The sequence below is a fragment of the Mastomys coucha genome, unplaced genomic scaffold, assembly GCF_008632895.1.
Source record: "Mastomys coucha isolate ucsf_1 unplaced genomic scaffold, UCSF_Mcou_1 pScaffold21, whole genome shotgun sequence".
Classification (NCBI taxonomy): domain Eukaryota; kingdom Metazoa; phylum Chordata; class Mammalia; order Rodentia; family Muridae; genus Mastomys; species Mastomys coucha.
The window spans coordinates 155,594,983-155,621,710 of record NW_022196904.1 but is presented as its reverse complement, the minus strand read 5'-3'; the positions used below and the strand labels follow the sequence as shown (position 1 = coordinate 155,621,710).

The following is a 26,728-nucleotide window of genomic DNA, read 5'->3' as shown; positions in this document are numbered from 1 at the left end:
AAAAAAAAAAAAAAAGCCTTGACTGCAAGGGAAATATGTTACAGTGGGCAACTATCTCTATCAGCAAATACCCCTGTCACCTCTCCAATTGTCTGGCCTCCTTCCCTACCCTTCTAGAGAAATGCTTCTCCTTGTCCTTGTGCTTAGGTTCTGCATTTGGGTACCTGCCTGATCATCGAGTGCTTCTTATACACATGGGGCGGGGATGGGGTGAAGGGTGGATTTGGCAGAGCATAAACTCCATGATGTAGCTGTGGCACATCCAGGCTCCTTCAGGGATTTAGTGTGTGATATGTTTATCTGAAATTCAAAACATAACAAAATGCCTGTGTTTGCAGATTATGTTAAGAGCAGGACCTCTGTCCCTTTATTCGCATTTAGTTGCAAAAATAGGAAGCAAGCGTACCTTTGACTCTGGCCGCTACCAAATGTATGTCCCAGCTCAGGACCAAAATACTTTTCTGCTCCCCGGCTGTCTTTGACTGCCCTTCATCTGAGGTCCTTGGTTATAGCTAAACAGAGAAAGTCTTTAATCCCCTTGGGTTTTACTACCTCTTTTGTTCTATGTGAGGGTCACTTTGGGCCTTCTGGACTCTTAGAAATCCCCCCTCTCAGTCCCGGTCTTTTGAATCTGTCTATTTGGCTAGTCCACCTGATAGCTGGCTGGATCCTTGGCAGAAGTTGAGTGTATATATGCTAGCTTCCTACCCTGGACATTCCTGATCACATGGTCTTTCAGGGGGCTGCACCAGACCAGGATAACCCCTGACAATCCAGCTGCTGCTAGTAACTTAGCTTCTCTTTGACATGGTCCCCAATGGCCTACCTGTCATTTTCTCTTAATACGATCCTTTTATACAGTAGTGAGTAGCGTCTGTCTGAGCTTGCACTCTATGGCAGGTGAACTCTTGTTTCCTGTCCAGCCATTTCCCCTCCATCCAGGGGGCTTCTGGTGCAGGATGTTGCCTGAAAGCCTGAGTCAAGTTTAGTTTCTCTGACAAATACACAGGAATAGGAGCCAACATAATTTCTCCCAACATAAGAATAGATCCATGTCCTCTTTAGTCTTACTGCTCTCTATGGGATGAGCTCCACAAATGTCTTCTTCATTTGGATGACCAGTCGATCTCTGGGGTAGGGGGCTAAGGAGAGGGGGTAGAATGCCTGCTACCCAGGATCACTAACTTCAGAGATCTGTCCCTGCCTGGCCCCTGTAGGCCATATGCACCCACCAGCCCTGCCTGCTTTGGGCTTTTAATCTTGAGAGGATCCAGAGACGTAGTAGGTAAAGTCAATAATAGAATAGAAGGTGGTGATAAACTCCCAGTCTAGAGTATTAACCAAAGTGCATCTATTAACTGTCTGCTTTCTGTGATAAGAAGAGATAAAATGTGTAAATGATAGAGAGAAGCTCATTATCTTTCTGCCCTGTCTTGAAAGGGAGTGTTTGGAATATCACAGAAGAATTAAAACAATCGGGACTTATTTATTTGAAAAATAGTTTGGCTAAGATGGAATTGTCTACCCTGATTGCTACATGGGAAAAGATGGTGACGTTTCTCTTTTCTTTTTCTCATCAAGCTTTAAGAGTGTCTCTGAGTCTTTCAGCATTTAATCTGCAAGAAGTCATTTTTTTCTTTTATTATCCATGGGTGTATCTGCATTGGTGCCTAATATAGACAACTGTTGTTACTGGATGCTGTCTGTCTTGCAGCTGAATGGGCAGAGGAGGGGGCAGCATTCCGGGATCCAGTCTAATCTTATTTGGGAAATGAAGTATTAACATGTTTACTATTATTGTGCTCACTCCCAGTAAAAAACTCACTCTAATCCCAGAGCTTCGGAAATGGAAGGAAACCTTTGACATCATGTCCTTATCAATACTTCCATTTGTTTCTTTTTGTATCAAACTTATGTGCAGACACATGAGTGCACACACCACACACACCCACACACACAAACACACAAGCTTGTACACACACAAAAATGTGCAGTGTTCAGCAGTCAGATGGCTCTATGAAATTTACAAGGAGAATGAGCAGGGCTCTGCCCACCTCCACATGGGTTTTGCTCCTCAGATGCTGTGTCACTCCTCAGATGCTGTGTCACTCCTCAATGCTGTGTCACTCCTCAGATGCTGTGTCACTCCTCAGATGCTGTGTCTTCAGCTCTTTGGGTTAACAGCCCCCTGGTTACATCTGTGTCACTAAGTAGCATGCATAGGCTGCTGTGTCTGCGTCTTTCTTTTGCAAATTAGCTGATAACATCTCCCTGTAGAGAGTAAATTTATCTGTCTTTTCTTAACCCCACACCTACCTCATCCATGAATTCTCCTTGCCTCTGAGGACATGCTTGCTCCCTTCACATCTTCTAGAATAGTTCTGTCATAATTATGCTCCCCGATCAGTTTTGAGTAGTTGTCATAACTTTGCAAATACCATATTAAACATGTTGATATCTGAAAGGGATTGGAATTCTAGATACCAAAATCTATGGATGCTTTTGTATACATCCCTTATATGAAATGTGGTGTCTGTATATTGCCTGTCCACACCCGTCTGTGTACTTTGTATTATCCCTGGGGTATATATAGAAGCTAACGGGATGTAAAGTCTGTATAAATAGCTGTTTCACTGCATTGCTTATAAAATAAAGACTGGGATGAGGGAGGGTTAAGGGAATTTTTTTTTCTAAAAATTTTCAAACCTGTCAGTTGGATCTGAGGTTTCCACATCTGCAGGACATAGAACCTACTGTGCTGTGCTGGTTTGAGGGTGTTGTTGTTATTGTTGTTGTTGTTGTTAGTGATGGTGGTGGTGGGTTTTTTTTTTAATCTCCCATCTCCCAAATAGATAATGGCTTTCTCTTGTTTGCTTTGTTGTCTGTTTAATCTTGCTCATGGAGGCAAGTACTTGCCTTATTACTGAGACACATCCCCAGCACTGGTTTATTGGTTTTTAATATATTTGGCTTTATCAAACCTCAAGCTCTCTACATTGTCATGTCATTGGTTTCCTCAGAGCCTCTGACCTTTCCCAGTCTGGACTGGTGGCCATTACTTTGGGACCTTCTTTCTTCATCCTGCTGGATACACTTGTCACCCCTCCTGCAGTGTCTCCCCTGTGATGACTCCTGGTTTTCCGGGATAGCCTGTTCTTTCCCTCTATCTATCCACGCATGCTCCCTTTGCTTTTCCACCAGAGTGCCAGGTTTGCTGGGTGTTGCCTCTGTGCTGGCTTATTCTCACTTGACCTCATGTGGCATCAGAATCTCTCTTCAGTCTGCACACCAGTGGTTTTAGAGAAGGGAACGGGGGTCCCTCACATTTTTTTCTATGTTTTCTTTCACTTCCCACAGTTTTTTATGCATGTAGGAATCTTCTAGATATGTCCTCCAATTTTATTTACACTGAATCCTCATTTCTACTTGCCTTTTTCCCACTATGCCTGAAAGATTCACTCACCTTTATCTTCTAATTTGTCCACTGAGTTTTTAATTTCCATTCCCATGTTTTCTAAGGATTCTTTTTTTTTCCCCTTCTGAGATTCTATGTGCCTTCATGGCTGTGATTTTTTTTTCTCTTTTCTCTCTGAAGATATTAGACCAAGTGCCTCTAATAGTAGCACCAGAGTCTTTGCCACAATTGATAATATTTCTTGAATACCTAAATATATTTGAGGTACTTAAGCTTGAGTGAAGTAAAACAGGACCCCAAAATGAAAACGTCACCTTATAAACACGGTGTTTCAGGAAGGCAGGTATTTGTCACTTGCCTCTAACAATGCTTGTAACTATTGTGTCTGACTTTTCCAACACACAGCCCAGGGGCTGAGAAATAGAACAGTCTCCATCTTGCTTGGTTGTCATTCGTTGCATGTATCTTCCTGTAATTGAGACAGTCTTTAAAATTCATGTCTTTGCCTTCATGACTAGAAATGGTTCATAATAAACAAGGAATTCAGAGAAAAGGCTTTCAGTAGGAACTGTGATAAGCATGGAATGGGGATATTTTGTTGAAAAGCACACAGCCCTGCTGGAACTTGAGCCAATACAGGCTGCCTGGGAGCTGGCTGCAGATGCAAGTTGAGATGCTGTGAGCTTGCTATTTCTTAATAAGGTTTATAAAGTCGCTGGAACAATATGGAAGATAAATTTTCAACCCATCAGTTATGATTACCAGTAAGTGATGGTCAGTTTTCACATTATGGTAGGAGATAATCCTAAAACACTTCTATTAGGTGCCTAAGGTATATCACACACTCTGCCAAAAACTTTACACATATTATTTTATTTAATGGATGTAACTCTGTGTTAACTCTGTAAGGTGTGTGTTCTAGAGGTAGAAAAGGAGTAGAAACAGACATGATAGGAACATAGATAAAAATCAGTTCTTACCAAGAACATCACACACCCAAACCTAATACCATGTTAACAAAAAAAAATAAGCTATATGAAATGAATTCATACATACGGATGAAGCTTTTATCCTCTCACATTTATAATTCAATCACAATAAATATACACTCAGGGTGTCATGTGGGAGGGCTTCTGTTTTGATCTGGTGAGATGTGATCATTGAATATTCTTCAGAAAGTGCACCAAAGGTTCACAAGACTGAATATGAGTTCAGTGGCAAGAAGCACAGCCAGTGTGAGGTGGTGGGTTCTAGACTCTGGTCTGGCTGGCAGCTCATCTGTTTGGGGCAGAGGCTGTAGGAGACATTGGATGAACTGTCACAGCACTACTTAGCCTTACAAAGGCTCTCAGCCATGCAACAAGGAAGTATGGCTTAAACCAGATCTCCCTATGATGAGGCCTGCCGGGTGGTCTTGGGGTGGTGGGAAGTCCAAGACTGTTGCTGGCCAGCAGCAACGATAAGAATGGGTTTTCTGGAATATGGAGTCAGGGACCTGGCAAGCCATATTATTACCTTAATCCACGTGGAAGGTTCTTAAAAATGAGCCGACACGGAAGTGTGCCATCGTTCATTTAATATCTCTTTTGTTACAAGCCAACAGGTAGTATAGGTGAGGCAAAACCCCTCCCCCAAGTTCGTCAGCATGTTGCCCAATCAGCAGCTCCTTTAGTCTCTGGAGGCGGGACTTCCGGCGTTACTGGAACTTGGAGTTCCTGCTCCTTGATGAGGAAGAATTCTCTAGTTGTGCCTTTAACAGCAAATCATTCAGATCCAGAAATGTGTCACATGGCCATCAGTGGCTGCAAGGGAGGCTGAGAAAAATGCTATCTACCCTAAGACTCTCTTAGAAGAGGAAAAAAATTATTTTCTTCTGCCGCTACTAGGTTCACAGCTGAGGCCTCTATAACAAGACAACGTGGATAATAACTCAACCCTCTGGGTAAAATAAAGGCAAGCACATAGATTGACTTAGTAGCTCTTCTCATGGCAAAGACCTTTTTAGATGAATCCTCAAAGACATGGAGACACCTGTGCATTTTTACGCGGTTTGACAAGTAAACAAGCTTGCACAGGTACAGCTGGACAAAGGCAGGATGATCTCATAAACTATAGAAGCTAGCAAGCCTGTTACTCAGATCCTCTGTGTCCCTGTGTCTCAAGTCCCCAACAGTCTTTCTCTTCTTAAAAGAGAAACTGAGGACTCTCTTCAGGAGTTTGAGCAAGAGAAGATCAGAGAGTAAGTGACCTTCCTACTTGTATGACCTTGCATGTTTTCTGAAATGCCACAATGCCACATTTTGGAGTAACACATCTAGATCTTCCAATGCCTCAGTTCAAGTTTAGGGACTGTTAGCAATGCCAAGGTCTCTGCCTGTGGGGTAGCAATAGCGCCAAACAGAAAGGTGGAAAGACCAGGATGTTGGGGTACTGGTGCCAATAGTTGTTGTTGCTGATGCTGCTATTGTTGTTGTTTGAAACAGGGTCTTATTATGTGTAGATGAGGCTATCCTTAACCTCAAAGAGACCTGCCTGCCTCTTCCTTCCAAGAATTAGGATTTAAGGTGTATGAAAACACACATGGGTGGTTTTGTTTTGTTTTATTGAAGCAAGCTTTGTGTTTCTTTTGTTTAGAGTACTCCAGCCATAGTATGACCCTTGAATCTCTACCCCTTCAGACCGAAGGCCTACATGGTAGAGTCATTTTGACACTGCACATCCTACACATTGAGTATTTTGTGGATCTTGGAGACACTTCAATTTTATCGGAATTCATTATAACTGGGAGTCATCCAAGCCACACTTAGGATTTTATGACTTTTTATCATATTATTAGGTATCAGTATTTTGCCCCTTTCCTGCTAATTGATAGTTAATAGTGTGTGAAACCTCGTGAGTAGGTAGGTGCATATGCACGTGTGTGCATGAGGGCAACCTCAGATACAATTTTTCCTCAGGTACTATCTGCCTTATTTTTTTGAGACAGGGTCTCTCTCACTGGGACCTGAAGCTCACCAATTAGGCTAAGCTGGCTAGCCAGTAGGACCCAGGGACTCTCCTGTCTCTAAATCCCCAGTGCTGGGACAATAATAGTTCACAATGGCTTCTGTGAATCAAACTCAGTCCCCATGCTTGTGTGACAAGATGCTTTATCAACTAATCGATCTCTGTAGCCCAGGACATGAATACTGTATTTCTTTACATCAGATGGGCTCTTGGCTAGTTTGTGAGACGTCTCAAGGATTGGCACAGAGAGCCAATTGTGTTGCACTTTGTAAACATTAAAACAAGCATTGCTGTAACCCAAATGTCTCACACTGCAAATTTTAAAAGATGAAGGGGGTTTTGCTTCCAGCAATATTGAGTTTGGAGATTTCAAAAGACCTTCAGAGATTTATTTTTTCCCTCAACTTGGAATTGATAACAAAACAAAGTATTCCTTTTATTGAGCTGCTCTGACTCCAGAAAAACTTCACAGTGCTGAAAGAAGAAAACAAGCACAATTGTTAGATTGATCGATTAATAATCCTTAGAAAGTTTAATTATAGCCATCTCAGTATCAGCTTGGTGAAGAAAAAAAAAACAGAAAGAAAAATACTCTTGTACAGGATCTTCCCTTGACATCCTGGAAGAATTCTGTTAATAAAATAACTATAAACTGGCTTCATATAAGAAATAAGGATGCCCATGTCTGTAATCCCAGCACCTGGAGGGCAGAAGCAAAAGCTTGGTCTACATGGCAAGTTCCAGACCAGCCAGGGCTGTATCTCGAGACCCTATCTCAAAAACCAGAGAGAACAGGCTGGAGGGGAAGTAGGAAGTGGATGTATTTGTGTACTCGTTTTCTTTTTTAAAAATTTTTAATATTTTTAAGGATTCATGCATGAATACTGGACTTTCATCCTTTCCACCCCTCCAGTGCTCCCTCTGCCCTCTCAAGTCCGTTCCTCCTTCTTAGTTGTTATTGTTACATATGTGTGTGTGTGTGTGTGTGTGTAGACATGCACAACCTGCTGTTACTGAGCACATTGAGTTTTGTGACTGTGCACACGCATTTAAGGCTGAACTACTTGGGACTGGATCACTTATCAGAAGCTCCTCCCTGGAGACTGAGCCTCAGCAGCCAATGAACGCCTGTCGCTTTCCATCCGGAGGTAGACCCTTATGAGATTTCCCCCATTTGTGTTGACACATCACCCTGCATTGCCCTTGAGAAGGTCTTGTTTCAGCAGCTCTATTGTCAAGATTGCAAGGTGCAGCTTCCCGATCATGCACAGAAAACAGAACCAGCAGCAGAGATCCTGGTCCTGTCTCTTACAGTTGTCATAAGAGACACTTATTATTGGTATCTCTTACACCAAGAGCCAAATAGACTATTCCTCATAGACTATTGTGCAAACCACTAAGCCATATGCCCCAGTCTTCATTTCTTTGCTAAATGCAGCCACCTTTCATGTCTGATTTTCTTTTTAGTGATTTTTTCTTTCCAGCTCTGTAAACAAAACTATCTTGCCACTAGGGACTAGGGAGGGATGAATGATGTCTGGACAGGCAAGGTTGTCCTCCAGTTTCCAGGCACGGACCACTTTGGATGAAGATGCCCCCCCCCCTCACTCCTACCTCCTTAGCAGTCAGCTCATCTCCTCTATGCCCTACTAGAACTATGTCATTGTGCTGCGCCGATCACCCTGGCCAGCAGGGAAGAAAGACTAGCACACCAGTTCCTTCCAGCAACAGTTTACTCAGGAGTTCGTAGTTACATCATGGTGAAAGGTGTGCCCCCAATGGTCCGTGAGTGCTGCTTAAATACCCTTCATAGGACTGCCCATGAGCCCATACCACATTTTGCGCTATCATTGGCTACAGCCTCATGACGAAAGATCAGGCCACTGGCGGGTGCAACCCTCTTGCCAAATAAGGACTTGTTTACTCCTTAGCAGAAGAATGGCGGGCGCCATCTTTAAGGCGCAGCAGCACTCCACATGTCATCATTTTGGTCATATCATCATTGTCTTTACTATGTCACAAACACCACTCAACTCTGCTTTGTTGTAAGGCATTGTTACTTTGCCTTGTATTCCCCCACCCCTGCCCCCTGAATGATTTCTGTTCTGTTCTTAGTAGTCCTATAATAATTACTACTGGTTAAATCTCAAGCTTCCTGCCATGTCTGCTTGGCTCAGATAGACTGTATCAGATCCATATACCTGAGCACTTTTCCTAGAGACTTCTGGCCTCCTCCAGTCTGCTCCCTGTGCCTGGTACCTGTCCATTCCGAGAACATCATTCACATCTACTCTGGGTTGCCCATCCTCTCTGAACTTGGCTCCATTGCTTCATGGTTTTTGTATTTTCCTCTTATTAACTTATTCCTTGACTTTGATGGAGCCCGTCCTCCAGTCACTCTTTGAGATAGAGCTTATAGGAAGTCTTGAGACCCTGTATATCTGAAAGGTCTTAATGCTAACTCATCTGTACTGGATTAGCAAGGCCTTGAGTCTTGTTGGAGATGGTCTTCCTTAAGTCCTTTGAGGGTATTATTCTACTGTGTTCGGGCTACCTGGGCTGATGAGGGGTTCAAAGTCACTGTTTCCCGATCTCATGCATGTGGTCTACTTTCTCTCCCTCTAAAAAGCTTAGAGATCGCCTCTGTTTTCTGATAAAGTGCATGGGGCTGTTGGGCTTATTGTCACCCACTGTAAAGTACACTGCCCCTTTCCAGTCTACACTCAGGTCCTCCAGGGTGAGACGTTTTCTATTTTTTATTTTTTATTTTTTGTCTGACTTGGTTTTTGTAGTCAGTCAATCTTGTTGATTTCCTCGCCTGTTTTTTTTCTCTTCTCTCATTATGATCTTTATGGAAAACGCTACACACTGACCTGGTACATGTTTCCTTTGATTGATCCCACCTGCCATCTTATCTTTGTTAAGTGTATCTATTGTTAAGTGTATCTATTGCTAAGTGTATCTATTGTTAAGTGTATCTATTGCTAAGTGTATCTATTGCTAAGTGTATCTATTGGTAAGTGTAGTAACCTTGATTTCTCATGCAGCCTGTCACTGAATCAGTTCCCCTACCACATTTCACTTTCCAAGGCCTCTCTTTTCTCAGTTATTTCCTTGTTTAGGTGCCTCCTTCTTTTATTTCAGACTTTGAATAATTCCACTGAGGATCTAGGCGATACTGGGTGTGGAGTTGGGGATGCATTTTATTCTCCTTTATAATCTTACCTCTTTCCAATTGGCTTTCCCACTCCCCCTACATTGCCCCCCCCCTTACAATAATGGCTTTTCTTATGTTTTTAAAAATGCTTAGTTGTCTGCTGAGGCTTAAAAGTGTGCCACTGTAAATCTGCAGAGACAGGGTGTAAATTGGCTGTTACCTAGTACTAAGAAAGGGCTTGGGAAAAACAAAGTGTTTGCTAATGAGCACAGTCATCTCGCAAGTGACAAAGAAAACATTGTTAAATTGATTGTGTGGTTGTCACACAACTCCGGGTATACTGAAAAACACTGAATTGTGTGCTTTAAGTGACTCGATTGTTTGGTGTGTGTATAATATTTCACTAAAGCTAGCAAACAAAAAGTGGGACACAGGGAGTCTAGGGCTGGGGCTTGGGAGCCTGAGGCTGGGCTTGTTTGTAGATTTGCTCTGGGGTAATTCACCAGAGCTGCTAGTGTGAGGAGCCTCTCAGGTCAGATTCCGGAGTTTGTCAGATTCCCCAGAAGAGACTCCCTTATCTCTTAGCCTGCAAGATAAAGGCTGGTTTTATAGGCTAATGCCACCTCATCCCCACGTTTGTTCCTAACCTTTGCTGTGACTGGTGCTCTGTGATCCAAAGGCTCTCTGTTCTACCCACTCCTAAGACTAAGACTTAAAAAAAAAATAGAATTAAGAAAAGACAATTGCATAGTAAAGAGGATTCTGGGAGCTGATCTTCTTGTTTAACTAGACTTTTAGCCAGAGGCACCTGTTGTAACTGCCTCCCTCTCCCCATCTAAATGCACACTTTCCCTCTTATTCCTGCCTTGTTAAGGGGCTCTGAGGATCAAAAGAGAGAAAATGAAGTGAGCAGGGAAACATGTATCAAAAATAGGCAGTTTGCCTTCTCCAGTTCCTCTGATCCGTTACCTTATCTACTACTGAGAGCCCATTTTCATTTAAGAATCTGATTTGGGAGGGAAAAAAAGCAGAATAAGCATTTATTTCTGAACAAGTTATTCTTGTAGTTGCAAAATCAAAAAGTTGAAGCAGATCCTTCCCCTCTCAAAGGTAGAAATATTACTTTTCCTATATAGGCAGAAAGACCAGTCCTCGCTGAATCCAGAGACCCAGTTAAGTTCATTTAAGCATCAGGTTTATCATTGGCTATTTTGAGATTTAAAACAAATAATAAAAATAAAAGCTGAAGCTCCTGGCCAAGTGGGGAAGCATCCCGATCCCTGCCAAGATTGAAGTTCTCGATCCTCACTGCTTCATAAAGAGACAGATTGCGTTGTTGGGATAGGGAAAGGGAAGGCTTGCTGTGTATCCTACATGTTCTCCTCGCATGACGCGTTGGTCTTAAAGGAGCTATTCAGTTCATCTACACTGAATGTAGGGCTCAGAGGAGTCAAATGATGGACGGACGAGTAGCCTCTGAGATATTTGATGAGGCAGCCAGCGTGGTTCCTGTCTCTGTTGGCAGTGTGTAGGATTACACCACATGTCCCTGACAGACTTCTTAAAGACGTAGCAGGTGAATCACCGAGAGAGAGAAAGCCAGTCATTGTTTGACGTGCCATTTTGCCACGTGTACTAGCACATTCAAGACAATTCCAAATTACCTTGTGACTAAAGCATTTCAGTATCTTAAGATGTTAGTCATGAGTGACGTCTCCAAGATTGCCCATCTCTCCAGCCTTGCAATTCTTTTTTCCAATCTAAATGTTGAAGATAGAAAAATTGACTTCTATTTTCCATGCTGGGGATTGGTTCTGCCCCCTCCCCCCACCTCATGTGCTGTGTACAGCTGGACCACTAAACTCTACTACAAGCCCTTCAAAAGGCACCATATGTATACATGTTATATACAATGATGCATATCAATGTGCCCTTCCCAAAAATATGACAGCCATTCAAAACTTACTCCATAATGTGAAAGGTCTTACAAGAAATAAAAATGAGACCCCTTGCTCAAAGACTGTTAACAAGAGCATTGTGATGCGCTTTGATTATCTCAGAATTCTGAACATTAAGACAAGAAGATCATGAGTTCTAGGCCAACCTGAGCTACAGAGTATATCTGGGGCTAGCCTGAGTTACATAGCAAAACACATACACACACACACAAAGGGAGAACATTAAACTAAGCTAGGACAGTTGCCCCGGTCACTTGTTTGTGAAGCCAGCCCTGAAGGAAGACAGTGTATCTGCTGATTATAATATACACGTTTAACCTGTTACCATGACTAGCCCTCTGCCCAGGGATCTTTACTACAAGATCCCAGGGATAACTTATGACGTTCATTCCTAAAACTCTAACTCTCAAATCCTGGAGGTCAGTCACAAACCTGGTACCCTTCATACCATCGTCCCTTCCCCTGGGTGATCCCTGCCAGGGCACTGAGCACTTTGTGGCAGGAATTTCAGGTAGTTTCTTCCCGCTCTGACAGTAGCTTTCAGTGGTCAGTTCTTCAAGCCAAATTGAATTAAAACTTGAGGTCTGATCCACAAGGGAGAAAAAAAAACTAAATAAAAATATATCTTCTGTTCTGAAGTTCCTGGCAGTTAGCAGAGCTACCATCACCCATGTGTGCACTCATGCATACACACACAAACACACACACACACACACACACGCATACACACTCACACATACATATGCACACACATACATATACACACACATACACACTTACACACACATACACACACATATACACTCATACACACACATGCATACTCACACACACATATACACACACATACACACACACACACACACATGTTTTTTAACTCAGTTCATCTGAACACCTGCTACTCATTTTAGAAGGAAATTAAATCAATAGCATTTTTTTCCCTGTTGGCAGTCTTTAAGCATCCTCCTCTCGTTTTTAAGAGTGCTTTATATTCAGGCATGTGCACGTGTCCTTTAGCTTGTTTATTTTGAATTTCAAGTCTGATAGACACTCAGAAATTCCTGTAGCTCTACCCTTACCCACGGAGCCCCTTCCACTCACATGATGGATGGACTAAAATGTCTCCTAGGGGTTTCCAAAATGATTTAAAAATGCCATTAAGAGATGTCAAGGCCCCAGAAGGGAGGGAAAGGGCTAATGTTTATTTATCATAAGTAAACATCCTATCTTGCTCTCAGAACAGTGCATGTATTGATACCTTGAACTTTGAATAAGTTGGCATCTGTTCTGTGGTTGCTTGCTGTGAAGGCTACTCCCTTGAGTTTGTCTCCAAACAAGGCGAGCCTGACTTGGGTCTAACCTAACTCTGCATGCAGTCCAGGAAGCTGCCAAGGCTCTGTGTGAATAAGAGCGAAAAGCTCCTTCCTCCCAAGGGCAAAGAATCAGAAACCAGGCATAAGTTACAAAGGGAGGATTGTCTTAGTAAGGCAGGCATTAATGGCATGGTTGCAAAAGGAATGGGCAGCTTGGAAGATGGTACACTTCCCAGTAGAGCTAAGGGACTTGGGGAAAGAAGTAGCATGTAGCTTTTTAAACTAGAATATCCTTGAGTTTCCCTGTGACCTTGCCTCTCAAGGAGTCTCTTGAGTCAGTCCTCACAGTAAACACAGAGGAAAAGGAAGTGTCTGTCTCACATACAATAACGCCTCTTCACTCTCCTCATGAATGGAGCAAAGCCGGCCTGTCGAGCATGAAGTCTTAAAGGGGTCTGGACTGGAATCTGTCTCCCCTGACAAACTGTACCTCCTTTGTAGGCTGCACCACTTTTCATAGATTAAGTTTGCTCACCCAGTAATTAACCAGCTGTGTCATTTAACATTCCTGGGCTCCAGTCTCCTCATCTACTAAGATTCAGGATACCCACCACAAAAAAAAAAAAAAAAAAAAAAAAAGTTACTGCGGAAGTGGGCACAGTGATTCACACCTGAAGTTGGAACTACAAGAGACTGATGTAAAAGGCTCCATGTGAGTCCAGGAGTTCAGGACAAGCCTGCGCAGAAACCTTCATTGCTAAAGTGGGACAGAGAAAGGAAAGCCAAGTTGGATGGTTCCCACCTGCTGCCCTGATACACGGGGACTAAGTCAGGAGGCTCAGCTGAGGTCAGGAGTTCAGGATAAGCTTGGGTATTGTAATGAGACCCCATGGCTAAAGGGAAAATGAAGGATCACTTCTTTGCCGTTTGGCTGAAGTCAAGGATCAGAAAGGAAGAGGAGCCAGGCCCAGTGGCTCATACCTGTACCCCTAGCAGTTGGGAGATTGGAGCAAAAGAATTATTATGAGTCTGAGGCTAAACTAGATTACAGAATAAGACCCTGGCTCAAGGAGGAGGAGGAAGAAGCGACAGAACAATAGTAATAGCTCTGTTGTAAAAGTGTCCATCCCACATACACAAGTACCTGAGTCCAGGTCCCCAGAACCCACAGAAGATGCTGTACATACCAGCATGTGTATGTCACCTCAATGCTAGGGGACAGAGACAGGCTTACACAGCTTGTCAGCTTAGTCAAATCAATTAACTTGAAGTTCAGTCATGGGTCTTATCTCAAAAAACAAACAAACAAAAAAATACAAACAAGATGGAGAGCAATGGAGGGAAATACTTTCTGGCCTTGGACACACATCCGCACAACACGTGTATTCACGGTGTGGAAAAAAAAATGGAGGAGAAGGGGTGTAGGTAGTTATGTAAGGATGAGGTGTGAAAAGCTCTGTGCCAATGAACAGAATGGGACAGCCTAGACTAGAATGTTCTAGCAACGGCCAGTTTTTAACCATGCTATGTGCTAAGCACTATGCCCATTAGCCAGAGTCAAAGAATGACTACAACTCGAGCTAGTCGCCAAAGGTGGACACCTCCACATTTTTTCTACATCGCCTCTGACCTCCAATGGAGAAGTGTTCTCATCCCTGGTCCAGCCACTGTCATATAATTTCAAAGTATAAGGTGCAGATGGGGAAAAGGGAACCTTTGGCATACAGTGGTCCCCAGAGGCCCGTGCAGGTGAACACTTGGGTGCCAGCTGGCAGTGCTGTTGTGAAGTTGTAGAGCTGTAGCAGGTGGGGACCATCTGGAGGAAATAGGTGTTGGTGGGTGGACCTTAATGTTTATAACCCACTCCCACTTCCTGTCCCAGCTCTGCTCAGACACAAGCTCTCAGCTCCAGACAAGGAGTCCAGCTTGTCATGCGTTTTCCCACCATGAAACCATGAACTGAAATAAATCCTCCCTTGAGCATCTTTTTATCAGGTGTTTTGTTCCAGCAGTGACAACAGTAACCAATGCAGCACTCCTGGAAAAGCTCATGCCTGGTACAGTCTACTTCAGATAACATAGTTCTATAAGCCCAACCCTTTGACAAACTAAGAACAGCTTAGGAAACCTGTTTGCAAACCCCTAGCATAACAAGAGGGATAGAAAACCTCTCCCATAAGTGAATGATTTCTGATTTCTGAAGTAACTCTAAAGTGGAACGAAAACCACAGAAGTTTCTATTCTTTGCTTTTTAAAGGGGCAGATAAAGGGGCCGGAGAAATGGCTCAACAGTTAAGAGCACTTGCTGTTCTCGCAGAGGACCTGGGTTTCATTCTTCATATAACACTTCAGGCAGCTCACAACTACCAATAACTCCAGCTCCAGGGATCAGAGTTCTCTTCTGGCCTGCCAGGGCACCACCACTCATGTGCATACACACACATGCATGTGCATACACATACAATTTCTTTCTCTCCCTCCCCCATCTCTCGCTCTCTCCTTCTCTCTCTCTATCTTTCTATCTCTCTCTTTCTCTCTCTCTGTCACACACACACTTAAGATTAAAATGAATATAACTTTAAAGGTAGTTAAGTATTCAGAGAGCAAAACATTGGGTGCAGAGGGCAAAGGTGCCACGTGAAAGAGCTCTCCATGCTGAACTGAAACAATTTAAGCAATAGAACAGCATGAGTTGAGTTGTGGGCACTCCTCCCCTCCCCCAATTTAAAAGGTCCAATAGAATGTGTACATGTGAATCTGTGGTTTAAAAAATGAGAGAAGAGCCGGGCAGTGGTGGTACACACCTTTGATCCCAGCACTTGGGAGGTAGAGGCAGGCGGATTTCTGAGTTCGAGGCCAGCCTGGTCTACAGAGTGAGTTCCAGGACAGCCAGGGCTACACAGAGAAACGCTGTCTCAAAAAAAAAAAAAAAAAAATGAGAGAAGAAAAAGAAACAAAACAAAACTTGTGCGGGCAGTGGTGGTGCATACCTTTAGTCCCAGCACTTGGGAGGCAGAGGCAGGCAGATTTCTGAGTTTGACACGAGCCTGGGCTACCGAGTAAGTTCCAGGACAGCCAGGGCTATACAGAGAAACCTTGTCTCAACCCCCCGTCCCCCCCAAAGAAAGAAAAAAGAAAAAAAAACCATGAGGGCTGAGGGAGGAAGCTCCGACACAGGAACACTGCACTGTTCTGCACAGATAGCCTGGCTGTCTACTGTCAACTGTACCCTGGTATAAAGGGCACACATCTCCCTTATACCCAGTCTGCAGGCTACACTCAGCAGTGCCCTGCCAAGTAATGCAGTGTAAGAAGAAGGAAGGGGACTTTATGGTCTTAGAGCTTCATATATACTGCCTTGGCAAAGCCATCGAGTATGACATCATCAGTGACCTCACACTGACCGGATGTGAGAACAGGAGTTGGCCTTTGTAGTCTTCCTCTCGACAACTCATAAGTACTGCCAAGCCAAGAGGAAAACATCGGCCCAAACCATTCGAAGGACATTCCATGCTGTATTGTATCCTGAATGGGACAGAAAGGGCACATTAGGGGAGACTGATGTGTGTAGAGTTTGTTTTCTAAAAGGAATTGACACCTCCTAGGTCAAGTGGCATCATGAGACCTTCCACTGGAACACAGCCATGCTGTGTCCTGGAACATTACGTCATACAGTAAATATTAGGCAGCCATGCTTTAAAACAGCCTCCTGGCCAACGAGATGGCTCGGTGTTTAAGGGCAGTTGCCACCAAGCCTGATTATCTGCTTTCAATCCTGGGGACCTACATAGTGGTGGGAGAGAACCAACTCTAAAAGGATTGCGTGACTGCACACACACTAGTAAGTTTTAAATAATTTTTTTCAATTTGCCTCTTTTTTTCTTTTTCTTTTTTTTCAAATCAGGGTTTCTCTGTGTAGACCTGGCTGTCCTGGAACTCACTCTGTAGACCAGGCTAGCCTCGAACTCAGAAATTTGCCTGCCTCTGCCTCCCAAATGCTGGGATTAAAGGCATGTACCACCACTGTCAATTTGCCTCTTAACCCTATCTGTGGTTGTATATGCCTTTAATCCCAGCACAGAAGCAGAGGCACAGGCAGGCAGATCTCTGTGTTCAAGGTCAGTCCGGTCTACACAGCAAGTAGTAGGCAGAGCTACATAGTGAGACCCTGTCTATAAAAAAAAAGGCGAGAATGGTGGCACATGCCTTTAATCCCAGCACTCAGGAGATAGAGGCAAGCAGATCTCTGAGTTTCAAGGCCAGATTGGTCTACAGAGTGATTTCCAAAAGTGCTGGGGCTTCACAGAGAAACTCTACCAATAAATAAATAAATAAACAAATAACTGAATGAATGAATTTTTTTTAAAAACCTGCTACTTGAAATAATGGGAAATTGAATGAACCAACTGTTTACATAGGGGACAAATAAGTCACCTGCTGAGTGCCGTAAGTCCTTTTGCAGACATTTTACCTGTGGTTAGTAAGTGGCATAGATTATATTTTAACCTACCTTGGAATCCTAAACCCAATAACCTTAGCTATGTCCAGCTTTAGAACTCATAGCACAAACTTCCTAGCTTCCAGAACTTGAAGTGAGATCAAAAAATTTTTTTTCTTTTTTTTTTTTTTCTTTTCTTTTAATTTTTTCGAGACAGGGTTTCTCTGTGTAGCCCTGGCTCTCCTGGAACTCACTCTGTAGACCAGGCTGGCCTCAAACTCAGAAATTCACCTGCCTCCCAAGAGCTGGGATCAAAGGCATGTGCTACCATTGCCCGGCAGAAGTTTTTTTTGTATGTGCGCCAAGTGTCAGAAAAAGTCCCAGCTTCTCTGTAGCCTCCCTTACTGGGCACACATGTGCTGTGATTTCAGCAATAAAAGATGTATTCTCACACAGCTGTGACACACGCAGAGCATCTCCTGATTCTTTTCCTTGCTTCTCTAACAAATGCTGTTTTAGTACATTCTGTTACCCTTAGCATTAAAATGCCTCCGGGGTGGCCAGTGTTAGGAGTTCTTAGAGGGAGGTATCCTCCCCACCCCCACCCCCATTCCAGCTCGCACCTACGTTCCAGAAGACCTTAACAGTGATATGGTGGGGGCGGGGGTGCACAGTCTTAGTCTCCCTAAAATTGTTGTCCATTCAAATCGGCAACAGGCAAGGTTCCATGACATCCCAAGGTTCCCTGGATGTGCAAACATTATAAGGTAACCAGTCAGGACTGGGCTTGAAGCCTGAATCTTTTTCTTTGTTGCTTCTTGTGTGAAATTGTTATAACACCTACCCTCACAGGTTGTTAAAATTTGTAAATTTGATTTGATAGTGAATGTAAAGTGTCAGGCGGAGAAACTCCAGGACAGGAGGGGGCGGGGGAGGGGGGATAATTACTGTTCTCTAGTCTTAGCTGCAGTATGCTTAGAATTGTAGGATTTTTAAAAAATTAAACAGTGCTAGAAAGAGGGAAATGTATTAAGAGAGAGAGAGAGAAAGAGAGAGAGGGAGGGAGGGAGGGAGGGAGAGAGGGAGAGGGAGAGGGAGAGGGAGAGGGAGAGGGAGAGAGGGCATAGAATCAGAGTTTTAAAACAAGCCATGTATAGGAAATTGCTGGAATGCAGACCAGTGCTCGGCAGACCAGCACACCTGGCTGTCTGGCAGGTCAGCAACCTCAGATCTTTGCACCTGAGTGCACCTGCGCTTGCACTCGGTTCCTTCCAGGAATTGCTTTATGATGGACAGAAAGACACGGCCTTGTTCTCGGAAGGAAACAAACTTGCATTGGAAGACGGATGATGGGTGTCTGAAGGAAGGTCAGGCACACATTTGCAAAGAAACAGAATCAATATTTGTTCAGAACAAGTGGGGGTTTGCCATTGAAAATCTGTGAGAGTGTGTTAGTGGATATTCAAGGAAATGGCAAGGAGAACACTCATGGGACTCCTCAAGCTCCTAGGACATAGAACTCATCTGGTCCTAGAGGCTGGTTTTCTTGTTTTCAGGAAATAACAGCAACTGTTTCAACCACTACTAAAATTAAGAAACTTAGTTTCATTCCGTGTGATGGCGCATACCTTTAGTCCCAGCACATGGGAGGCAGTAGCAGGTGGATCTCTGTGAGTTTGAGGCCAGCCTAGTCCACATACTGAGTTCCAATATAGCCAAGGCTACACAGAGAAACCCTGTCAGGGGCGGGATGTGTGTGTGTTGTGGGAGGTGATGGGGGTAGGGGGAGCATTTGATGAATAAAAGTGGCATTCCTTACTCCAATACAATAGAGACAGGTGGAGTTCAGAAAGGGTTCTGTTGATCTGTTCCTGTGCTGCTAGAAATGCTTCCAGCTCTCAGAAATCATTAACCAGCCACCTAAGCCGCTTGAAGAAACATGTGTTTGCCCTGGAATTGTTGTTTTCCTCTGGATCCGTGTCATGTAGAATCACAGCTAGGGTTAATTACAAGTTGTCAAGGCCAGGCTGTGTGCCAAGTCTTCTAAATGCGTATCCATTATGTGCTTGTAGCAAGGCTGGCCTAAGCTCTCATGATTACCACAGGCACTGGGTTGCTCTTGGCAATTGGTGCAGCGTCCTAGACAGCAATATTGCACCAAGGGGAGCTATTTGAGATCATCCCTCCCTCAACGGGAGGAAGTGTCTCGAAGACAAAGTAGGTCGTTAATGCGAAGACAGATGAGTTCTTATTCCTCAAAATGCTGGCGGGGTTTACTTCCTCAGATACGTTATGTTCTGTGTGTAAAGACAAATTTTTAAACTTTGAATTTTTAGAGCTGAGGGGGAAAAAAATGAGCTATGGCTTTTAAAAGATCGGAACATTGTCAATGAGTTTTGTTCACTGAGCCATATTCTTAGCACCTATTAATAAAAAGATCCCATATAAACCTATGGATGTGGGTGACCCTTGTCACTGTCCTGGAGTCCCATCAGGATCTTCGGCTCCCTCACCAGTATCCCCCGTCACACCATTTTGCCAGTAGCTGCAGTTATTCCCATGGAAGCAGTGGCTTCAACAGCCTGTAGTGAAATAAATGCCTGATGTTTCCTTCTGCCTTCCCTGCCATGGTGCACTGACTCTCCTCTCCTGACTTAGGAGAGTCAGCTGTCATTTGTTTCAATGTGACAGCTGTTAAGCTCTGCTGTTATTAATCCTTAGATGGCATGAACTTTCATTTGATGAATTATTATGTTTTTAGAAGGTAGCCCTCAAAATTGATCTGCTGCTCAGTTTCTGCTTTACTTTGGAGATTATGTGTCTGGGTCTATATAGTAGAAACACAGTGTCATTGTGGGCCACCTGCGTTTCTCCCTAGCATTCGGTGGCATCACATTGAAAAATTAAATTTAAAATTCTGTGACAGTTGATAAGCACTCTTAAGCCAGAGCTAGATTTATCATCTTGTTGATTATCTGCTGTTTTAATTTGGAAGTACACTGTCACTATGGCTGTTTCATTTTCAATGTCACACACGAATAGAGGAAAGAATCTTCTAGTATTGGGAAATTATTCTCCATGCATCAACAAAAGCACTCATGTCATCGGCAAATGGGTAGAGTTCTCTGAAAGTCATTTGTCATACTTTCATCTTATTAATGTAAAGTAAAATGCCAACCGGCATCTTGTCAGAACTGTCCAATCATCAGTGGCAAGCATGGTCTAGACACAAATACAAAAGTTTTACAAAGTATACACAGCACTCTGACAGTTAAGTGGACCTTATAGTAAAGCCATTATATATATTACTATTAATAATTTATATAATATATATTTGTGGGCTGGGCGGTGGTGGCACATGCCTTTAATCTTAGCACTTGGAAGGCAAAGGCAGGCAGTTTCTGAGTTCAAGGCCAGCCTGGTCTACAGAATGAGTCCAGAACAGCCAGGACTACACAAGAAACCTTGTCTCGAAAAAAAAAATATATATATATATATGTGTGTGTGTGTGTGTGTGTGTGTGTGTGTGTGTGTGTGTGTGTAATACATAATTATAATGTGTAATATATAAATATAACATATTTATATATTATATATAATTATATTATATATTATATATAACATATAAAAATAACATAATATAACTATATTATTTATTATATTATTATAGTGTAGATACATAATATAAATGTATATCATAATATAATATATAAATATATATTATATAGTATAATATATACAAATACATGACTATAACTGTTGTCTATTTTACTATTTATAATTCACTACATGATCCTTTCTAGCAAAATCTCTACATGGTAATTTTTATGATAATGCTTACAATAGCTATTATGATTGATCACAAGTGGCAGATATTATAAGAGATAAATTCACTTTCTTATATTGCTGAAGACAACGAGGCAAGGAGGACACTAAACCCAGGGACTTCCAGCACTAGGAGGAAAGGAAGCCATTTGTTTACTAGATCTTACTAGCAAGAGACATGGCAGATACTCGTGGAGATAATGTAATTTGTATCAACCCTGTGCTAATAAAAAGGATGACCTAGTGAGCTTTCCATTACTTCAACAAAATACCGTACAAGGAAAAAAGGTGGGGCTGGAGAGATGGTTCAGTAGTTAAGAGAATTTCTGTTCCTCTACAGGACTCAAGTTCAGTTCCAAGAATCCATAATCCCCTGTAACGTTCATACCAGGAAAGCCAATGCCTCGGTCCTCTGCAGCCACCTGCATTCATGTGCACATACCTCCATTCAGAGACAGACATCTACATGGAATTAAAAACTATAAAAATAATTTTTTACAGAGGCTGGAGAGATGGCTCAGTGGTTAAGAGCACTGACTGCTCTTCCAGAGGTCTTGAGTACAATTCCCAGCAACCAACATGGTGGCTCACAACCATCTGTAATGGGATCCAATGCCCACTTCTGGTGTGTCTGAAGACAAGGACATGAAATAAATAAATATTTTTAAAAATAATTTTTTATGTAGAAAAAGTGCCCAAGATGAGTCAGTCCCATTGCCCTGGGTCTCCGGTGGGCTTGACACACAGCAAAGGCAAGGAGTATGTGACAGAGTTAAGGCCCTCCCCAGAAACAGAAAAAACAAAGAACCTGCGTCTAACTGTGCTCTATAATGGTATGCTCCAAAAGAACTAAGGACCTTCCACTGGGTTCCACCACTTCCCAGCGCCATCCTGGGAACCAGGCTCTGGACACGGGCCTTTGGGAAGCATCCATCTGAGCCACAGCAAAGGGCAACTTTATCCCCCGCTCCATGGGCATATCGCTAAAGTACATGCTGCCAGTGATGGGGTGAGGCCCATGTCCAGCTAACTAGCACTGTACACAGGCACCCAGGAGGCAAGGGCCAAAGCTTCCGAGAGAGTTCTAAACCCACTCATCTGTGATGAGACAGCCTCACCGAGGACATGCTATTCTGCATGCAAAAAAACATGGATATTTTTAGAGCATTGGGATTAATTGCCAGCAAGTTATTTCATGCAAATAGGACTTAAACACATATGTGAGTGATAGGCAGTTATTAAACAACCAGCGTTTAGATATGACTTAGAAACAGATATCGGAATGCTCCTCGGGGTAGGTAGAATACACAAGCATAGGGAGTAATTCCAATGACAGGTTTTAAACCTTAAAATATATATTTGCCAAATACCTCACTCATAGACACATAACAAGAAGCCGGGTGTTTGAGCAGCGCTAAATGATAGGTGTGATGGTTTAACAAAGCACGGTACTGTTTCCTTGCTTACATGGGTACCCTCTGAAGGTAAAACTGGAGTGTGACCTGGTAAGGGGCTACATGTCTGACGTCACCAACACCCATGCTATTCAAAGCTACACGCACCAACCAGGCCCTAGCCGATTGAGCAGAGTATTAGCCCTGGGGATGGACTGAGTACCTATTCCACATCACGACACACAAGAATGTCCAAGGCAAAGGCAAGGCCTCCCTTCAGCAGCATCCCTAGAGCACCATCTCCCTCCCCTTTCTTGGCCATACTCCGTAAGATGGCTCTTCCTGGTCCTGCATCGTTCTCAAAGGTATGCCACAACATTTTGAGACTAGAAGTTACTACCTTTACCACGCCCCCTCTTGCTTAAAAGAAGTGGCTCTCAACCTTCCTAATGCTGCGACCCTTTAACACAGTTCCTCATGCTGTGGTGATGACAACCATACAATTATTTTGTTGCTACCTCATAACTGTAATTTTGCTACCATTATGAATTGTAATGTAATCTGTGTTTTCCGATGGTCTTAGGTGACCCCGGTGAAAGGGTTATTCAACATCTCCCCCTCCCAAAAGGATTGAGACCCACAAGTTGAGAACCACTGCTTTAAAGTAAAGACTCTAAATCCACCTGCTCTAAAACCTAATTATTAAAAATGTATCTTCCTGAGTCTGTTGGGCATTTCTTATGCACATTAAAATGTGAGACCCTGACTTATTAAGCAACAGGAATGAACTGACCTATGATTTGAACACACCTATTTCTGATCCGTAACTCACAGTTAACACTTTGCTCTATAAAGAATTACAATCAGAGATTATTAAAGCACACCCATGATTCAGAAGCCAGAATAAGTTCTCTGTTCTTTCCAGCACAATCCATAATGCCAGATCATCTCTGCTGTGAGGGAACCAGGCAGGCGCCCCTCCCTTTGTGGTCACCAGAGCTCTGTTCAATTTATTTCCCCCTAAACTGTTTATGTCCCTAATGATTCAGGACATGGTTTTTGACATGCACCTCAGAGACTAGCAGTTACCATGATATTTTCCCATTATTCAAGTTGGGAGCCGTAATTAGTGTGGTGTTGGCCAAGCCATGCATGAGAAACCCTCCTGTCATTTTGTGCCTCTTTGATGCTAACAGACTCAGTAAAGCCCGGACCTGCATATGGTGTTCCAGTGGCAGTGAACTGTTATAATTGCAAAACACGTCTTTGAGAGCCACGCTGCCCTTCTGATCTATTCTAGTGTTGTTTTTTCCAGCAGCTTTTGCAATCTTAGTATTGACTGAGTAAATGACGCCCCCCTCTGTGTGAACCTCTTATCTTACAATTAGAACCAGAGTGAATTCTGAAGTCTTAAGACATAAGCACAGAAAAAGTAAGAGGTTTAATTGAGTTTTACTGAGAAAAGCCTTATGTTTTTAAGAATAAAAAATATATAGTGTTTAACAAGGGATAGGAATTGTACTTTTTTCAGGTATTTAAAAATACTATTTTTTTGTTATTAATTTATTTGGTAACAAAGTAATGGGTTTCCTTGTAGTATTTTTTACACTGTACATCCCTAAACTTTGTTCTCGTTCATTCCTTCCACTGCCCTCCCCCATTTCCTTGCCCTCCCTTCTTTCTGATTCTTCCTTTCCCAGGTCACCCCCACTTCTCCTTTCTTATCACATTGCAATACAGATTTTTTTAAAGGTTTATGTCTTCTTTCATGTCCATTAGAGGTTCCTTTCCAGCCAGGCCTGGTGACGTATACCTTCAAGCCTAGCACTCAAGGGCAGATAGCATAACAGGTGGACCTCAGTAAGCTCAAGTCCACACAAAGCTACATACTGCATTCCAGGCCGGTCAAGGCTCCATTGTGAGGCCCTGTCTCGAAAGGAGGGGGAGGAGGATGTTCTTTCCTCCAAATGATACTGTGACTTTCTGGAAAGGAGGGAGAGCTAGTGAATCTCTTTCCATTTGCTGAATCAGCTTGGTATTAACCATTTCACCCTCTGTGACTCGTGTATGAGGCTGTCATATAAAGTACCACTGACTCTGTGGTGTTTACATGACAGAGATGGGTCATCTCTCAGTTCTTCAAACCAAAAGTCAGGGTACTTATTGGCAGGGTCTGCTGCTTCTGGAGACTGTGAAGAAACTTGTCCCCGCTTTTGTCCCAGGTTTTTGTGTGGCTTCTGGGAGTGTGCTGGCAAGCTTTGGCATTCCTGGGCTGCAGCTCTTTGCTTTTATCTCCATGTGAAGTTTTCCTTGTATGTGTTACAGACTTCTTACTTGTATAATGACACAGGTCATGTCGGAACAGGCTACCTCTATGACTTCATCTCAACAAATTATATCTGCAACAGCCTTGTGCCCATATAAGGACACATTCTGAGGCACACCGGGCTAAGACTGTTAACCTACAAAGTTAGAGAGGTACATCAGCCTGTGACGTCACCTCAGAAGAAAAAATGTGCACGTTCTGGGTTGATGGAAGGATTAAAGCGATGACTGAGAAGCAAGCTGCAAACTGCCACCCAGGAAAGTTGCACCATTGTGGCGTAAACCAGAGGGGGCATGGTGCCTAGTTTGAGAACCACCTTCCTGCTCACCTGTCTTAAACTTTTATGCGTTCCTTCTTCAGTTTGGCCATGAAAAGGTGTTCTCAATTTAGCATGTTGTATTTCTTTCTTTTTTTTTTTAAGATTTGTTTATTTTATATATGTGAGTCCATTGTGGTTCTCCTCGGGCATCGGATGCTGTTACAGATAGTTGTGAGCCACGCCATGGTTGCTGGGAACTGAACTCAAGACCTCTAGAAGAACAGCCCAGTATTCTTAACTGATGAGCCATCTTTCCAGCCCATGAATGTTGTATATCTGTCATACCACTTTAATCTCACACTTTGTGAAGACAGAACATGTAAGGGTAAGAATCAAAATTCTTGGAGAGCCAAAAGCACCTCATCAAATCCATACTCCCTGCTGTTACAGAGGAGGCAACTAGGATCCAGGGTGGCTCGGTATCTTATTCAATTGGCCATACTCTACCCCTCAGGGCACTCAGCACCAGAGCTCAGCCACCCAGACTCTCATTCTAGCTCCTTCTTCCGTGTGACCTACTACTGTGTTTAAAAGGTCTCTGACCTATCCTATTGCCTTTGCATCTTATTTCTAGCTAGGGAGGGCAATCGTGTCTGTTTTCAGAGAATATCTCCCTTCCAGGGTATTTGGAGAAATGCCTGAGTGTCAGGTTTATCAGACACTTTTAAGCCTCTCCTCCAGGGCCCACTCAAATAGATTGTCTCTCAGCACCACAAATATGAGTTCTGGCCAGCAGTCAGATCTGATCATTAGGAAGAACACACTTTCCTAAACAGCAAAAGCTATCCGTGTTGCTAAATGTGATAGAAATTTATTTAATAATCGAGTATATATTTTGGTTTGTTGTTATTCTTGGAGTGGTTGGGGTTTGTAAGGATGTTATGTTTTCTATGTAGCTACTTTCTTTCTTTTATTAACCGTTTTCCAAACTGTCATGAAACTCACTTTGTCACTCAGCTTGGTCTCAAGCTGGCCTCAAACCCAGAGGTCCATCTCTGCCTCCCAAGTATTGGGATTGAAGGTGTGTAGCACCACCGCTGAGCAGTCATTCTTGTTCCTAACATCTGTACACCCATCTTGAGGTGATCTATACTCCATTGATAGAATGCTTGTGTCCCCTTCTTGAAACCCTGGGTTCAATTCCTAATACTCTCAAAACCAAAAAGTATCATTTACTCCTGCTCCCTTTGACAAGGCCTGATAATAAAGATGTCATTCAGAACCACCTGTCACTTGCCTAGTTTTCTCTTGTTCTTTCTTATTAGTGGAACCATTGTTGCTGGGACTCCAAGTCTCTTAGAAACAGGACACGGGCTGATTCTCAGCAGAGAATGGATTAGGACAGGATTTATTTATTGTTGCTCCAGAGTTGGGCCTGGGTTTAAATCCAGGTGGCCTGTGTTTAAACAACGTAGACTGAAGGCTGCAAGATACAAAATATGAAGCAAGCGGCTTGACCTTAGCAGGGTCATCTTTACTGTGTATCACATGATCACAACCTTGTAACTAACTACCAGCTTGAATGGGCATGTGCATGCGTGCGTGTGTGTCTGTCCGTGCTGGGCTGGGCTGGGCTG

At 43.1% G+C, this 26,728-nt stretch overlaps 1 protein-coding gene and 1 long non-coding RNA gene across 5 annotated transcripts in view; one reads left to right on the top strand and one right to left on the bottom strand.

Moving 5' to 3' along the window:
* Positions 1–26,728, top strand: part of Pip5k1b (phosphatidylinositol-4-phosphate 5-kinase type 1 beta) — a 267,662-nt gene that overhangs the window by 220,808 nt on the left and 20,126 nt on the right. The window lies entirely within an intron of this gene.
* Positions 10,595–13,565, bottom strand: LOC116103680. 2 transcript variants are annotated; one of them, XR_004123537.1, is made up of 2 exons: positions 13,521–13,565; positions 10,595–11,338 (listed from the first exon to the last, which is right to left on the bottom strand). It is a non-coding gene; the product is annotated as an uncharacterized LOC116103680 (long non-coding RNA). The 2 variants fall into 2 exon arrangements; XR_004123536.1 differs by lacking the exon at positions 13,521–13,565 and adding an exon at positions 11,545–11,597.